Source organism: Idiotropiscis lumnitzeri, chromosome 2 (assembly GCF_059441095.1).
Source record: "Idiotropiscis lumnitzeri isolate Australia: NSW breed Sydney's pygmy pipehorse chromosome 2, RoL_Ilum_1.0, whole genome shotgun sequence".
NCBI classification, from domain to species: Eukaryota; Metazoa; Chordata; class Actinopteri; order Syngnathiformes; family Syngnathidae; genus Idiotropiscis; species Idiotropiscis lumnitzeri.
This window is the reverse complement of record NC_142392.1, coordinates 18,297,345-18,302,208: the sequence shown is the minus strand read 5'-3', so window position 1 is coordinate 18,302,208 and position 4,864 is coordinate 18,297,345. Positions and strand designations below refer to the sequence as shown.

General features: G+C 39.3%; 1 long non-coding RNA gene across 1 annotated transcript; it reads right to left on the bottom strand.

Moving 5' to 3' along the window:
* Positions 1–1,304: 1,304 nt before the first annotated feature.
* On the bottom strand, positions 1,305–4,461 carry LOC148341871 (uncharacterized). Its single transcript, XR_015839707.1, has 2 exons — positions 4,296–4,461; positions 1,305–2,613 (listed from the first exon to the last, which is right to left on the bottom strand). It is a non-coding gene; the product is annotated as an uncharacterized LOC148341871 (long non-coding RNA).
* Positions 4,462–4,864: the final 403 nt, after the last annotated feature.

Sequence of the window (4,864 nt, the reverse complement as noted above, 5' to 3'; positions counted from 1 at the left end):
CTGACCCTTCCTATAGAGAGCGTCTGTGTTGTCGCTCCAGTCCAGTTTATTGTTCAGATGAACACCCAGGTACTTGTAAGTTGAGACCCTCTCAACGTCTGTTCCCTGGATATTCACTGGTGCAGGTGGAGAGTGCCGACGCTTGCGGAAATCCACCACCAGCTCTTTGGATTTCACAGCGTTGATTTGGAGGCGGTTCTGCTGACACCAGTCCACGAACCCCTGCGTGTAACCCCTCTGTACTCCAGATCGTCATTGTCAGTGATGAGGCCGACAATCGCGGAGTCATCAGAGAACTTCTGCAGGTGACAGGTAGAGGAATTGAATTTGTAGTCAGAGGTGTAGAGGGTGAACAGGAAGGGAGCCAGCACAGTTCCCTGCGGCGCTCCCGTGCTGCAGAGGAGCACGTCAGACACACAGTCCTGTGTCCTCACGTACTGTGGCCGGTTTGTGAGGTAGTCGTGGATCCATGTGATGAGGTGGTGGGCCACTCCCGCCTGCTCCAGCTTGTCTCCCAATAAGAACATGATCCTCACCGTGCCCCCAGCCTTCTCCAGGTGGGAGAGTGAAGTGTGGAGCAGGTAGATCATGGCATCATCCACACTGATGCCAGGCTGGTATGCGAAGAGAATTACTTCCCATATCTATATTAGGCCATTTAAAAATACACGACTTTTTTTTTTCATTTATTTCAATTTATATTTAAGCTTGCTTATGTAATAATACAATATTTATTCAATTATTTTAATATGCAAAATTATATCAATATTAATTTAAACCTTTTTATTTCACACTTGAATATTTCCTAACATATTTGTTCATTTGAATATGTATGCAATTTAAATTATTCCATCCATCCAGCCATTTTCTGCCGCTCATCCAGGGTCGGGTTATTGAATTAATTTAATACATAAGTATTTTTTATATTTCAATATTTATTTCACGATTAGGACTCTTTTGAATTAGTTCAATATTTATAAAATGTTTCTATATTTCTTATTAATTGCATTAAGTCTGTATGTCGTTGCTAATTTTACATTTTAATATTTCCCGATTTCATTATATAAGCAATCCAAAGTATAAAAAATATAATATAGCATGAACAAAAATATTTGGTATATTTGACAAAATTATAGTTTTTCCGAAGTGAGATTCTGCTTCGCAACAAACCCCAAACACTTGATAGAGCTCAACCTAGAAAGAGAAACCGAGACTATTCGCGTTTCTCTTTTTGGTTCTTTTTAGAGTTCAACTTCTAGTTCAGTTTTTCACCTTTTCACACTGCGTAATGAAAGCCAGTTGAGCAAGTGGAACAAGTGATTTTATTTATGATTGTGGAAGGCACCGATTTCATAAGCACAGTTTCTTCTCACACTTTTTCCATTAGGTATGATTAAGACGACAACTGAAAAGCATAACGTTAAAAAATGTTATTCCAGGCAAAGGCAATAAATTTTATTTACATGTTTGATGTAAACACCAAAACAAATCATCACTCAGACACATTGCTTCTTCTGGCACTAATCACATTGGCTTTGTGTCAATAAAAGAGCTTTGCAAAATTCAATGTCATCATATTTTATTCAAAATCACATTTACATCTTACCACAAAGAGTCGGTTCTTTCATTTTTTTAATTTTTTTTTTAATCTTCAAGTATCGCTGCAATTCTCACCAGCACAATTGTGTCTCTCAGCATAATGTTTCGTGGAGAATTTTTTAGCACAAACGCTGCAACTGAATGGCTTGTCTCCACTATGCTTTCTTGTGTGGATTCGTAAATGTGACTTTCGAGAGAAACTCTTGCCACAAACTGAGCACGAAAAAGGTTTTTCTCCACTGTGTTCTTGCGTGTTCTGTTAAATGTGCCTTTTGAGAGAAGCATTTTCCACAAACTGAGCATGAAAAAGGTTTTTCTCCACTGTGTGTTCTTGTGTGGATTGTTAAATCAAACTTTTGAGAGAAGCTTTTACCACAAACTGAGAAAGAAAAAGGTTTTTCTCCACTGTGTGTTCTTGTGTGCCTTTTTAAACTTGACTTTTGAAAGAAGCTTTTGCCACAAACTGAGCAAGAAAAAGGTTTTCCTCCACTGTGTGTTCTTGCATGTTCTGTTAAATTTGCCTTTTGAGAGAAACCTTTTCCGCAAACTGAGCAGGAAAAATGTTTTTCTCCACTGTGCGTTCTTGTGTGCCTTACTAAATGAGACTTTTGAGAGAATCTTTTGCCACAAACCGAGCAGGAAAAAGGTTTTTCACCACTGCGTGTTTTTCTGTGCCCTTTTAAGACAGCTTTGCCCTTTCACCTTTGGCTTGCCCACCATCATCATCATCATCATCATCAGTATCATCATCATCGTCATGAGCGTCTGATGTGCCCTCATTTTGTGCTTGTGATGGCCCCCAGTGGTCTTCATCACCTTCTGTTGTCACGTGATGCCTTGAGCTGCTGCTTGTAGGCTCCGCCCCTCTGTTGTCCTCACCCTCACCCTTGTTTTCATCTTCAGTCTTTATAGGGACAGCGTTCAGTGGTGACTTGTTGATCTCCTCCTCCTCCTTTTTGATGTGAGTCCAGTCTGGCTCCTCTTTCACAGAACGGAGATCGTTTTCATTGACGTCTGCAGGACACAAAAAGACAAATTTGGTTTGGTCAAGTCAAAGCTCATGCGGCGACTGTCTTATTTTCTACCGTGCTACCTTGAATTGTGCCTGCCGCACACGGAGCAATGCATGCGACCCCGACTTGGACCGGACCATGGGGACATTTCACAAAATTACGTCCGACGATGTAAACCTCCTTTTAGCAGCACAACAGTGATAAACGAGCATTTAAAAAGGAAGCACCTTGCGGCTGATGCCCGATTTCATTCCTGAATTAGTCACAGACGTTTCTAGAAGCGAGCTGAGGTTAGCACACACAGGCTATTGTGTGCGTCTGATGGAACACCTGTTGTGGGACCCGAACATATTGATGCAGACCACTGGGGGTCATCGCAACATCATGTCATTGATAAAATAGGAATCCTTCAAGTGAAATATGTTTACAAGTTTTTCATTTTGCATTGAGAGATAGTTTCATTGTGGGTACTTTTTGCTTCCATTATAATCCGGATCCCTAAAAGAATTAAAGGGGCCCTGGAATCAGAGTCGCTATTTATTGTATGATTTACGTTTGTTTTTTTTTTACCCAAAATTATATTTATCCTGCGAGTAAGTTCCGACGTTACCCTTTTTATTTTTATAAAATTTCTGTTTTGAAATAAATTTTAAAACAAAATTACGTTTGAAGAGTAAAAATCCCTACACATAAGCATTAAGCAACAACACTTTCACTCTGACTTTCATGTTGACATATTTGAATAATGACCGTATATTTTAAAGTTATCCAATATGTATTAAAATTAGACTAAGATACACCATAATATGAGTTCACTGAATTATTTTGTAACCGCAATGATGTATAACAGCCAGAGGGTGTCAGTAATGAGTAACAAAGTAACACAACACCTCCCACTGTTCCGTCATCGTTGTCTTTTGCATAAATTATCAAGAACTATGAGTTGCGGGGGAGATGCAAACCACCTGGGCCACAGGAACTTTATTACCAGGAACTAAATGTTCCTGGACTTGTTGGTAGAAAAGGGGGTTGTGACGTTCTCCCTTTTTAAGCCCATAGTAAGCCAAAGATGCAGATGCATTCCTTGCAGCATGTGCTTGTTCACTGATGAGATCCGTGCAACCCTGGATGGATGCATTCAATGTATTTTAAATGTTTGGATGAGGTGAAACAATGCACCTGTGCACAAAACAGTGCAGGGCCACACGAGGTTCTTTGACTCTCACCCGACGAAGCCAGTACAAAGTTAATAAATAAACAAATAAAACCAATACGTACTTGATTTTTAAAAAAAAAAAACGTAATATTTTGTGTTTTATCCACTAAAATTGATCAACCGCCATTAATGTTTTCGCCGCAGTGTGCACATATTTTAGATTCAAGCAGAATTCCTTCCGTAAGGAATTGCTTGAACAAGATATAAAAAACAGAAAATGTAAAATGTTAAATAATCAGTTCAAATTTTATACTGGGAAAACATGGAGTTCACCCCCCACTATTGGTTATTCTTTGGCATTTATTTTCTGCACTGATTTCATTTGGCATCAACAAATGTTCAGCAAACCGACAAGTAAAAGGCAATATTTAAAAATAAAACGACAATATCCTTGAACGTGTGATGCATATTTCTAACGATCGAAAGTCGTTCTATACAAAGCAAATGAGAGTTAGACGTGTACAAACCTGCTTTGTGTGGCACAACACGAGGTTGGTTGCAACCTTCGTCAAGCAGTTGAAGATGTTGCTCGTTCTCTTCTTTTATTCCACAAAGTTCCTCTTTGTACTTGGGTGTCGTTCTTTCACACATTTTCAAATGATAATTCCAAAAAATCCGCATTTGAGCTCTGCTTGGCGATGAGTCATGTGCCTCTTTTCGTTAGCGGCTAGCTAGCTAGCAAGCTAAGCTAACTACGCCGAAAAGCATCAACGCGCGAAAATGAGATTATCGGGACACAAAGACTTAATGAATTATGTCGTAGTCCTTTAGAGTAGCACTGGACATCCTTTGAGAAAATTACAGTCAGTTCCACGCTAAATCAGAAGAATTTAGCGGTGGGTGTTTTTGTTCCGGTGCGGACGGGTCGGTGGATGTGGTCGAGGTCCTTCAGAAGCTGCGCGCTTGCTAATGACGTCATGCTTTAAGCACGTATTTTTCAAATATATTTCTTTGCCTTTGTGTTTGTTTTTACACCTGGCTGTTCTATTTTAATATATATATATATATATATTTTATATAATATTTTATTTCGGTT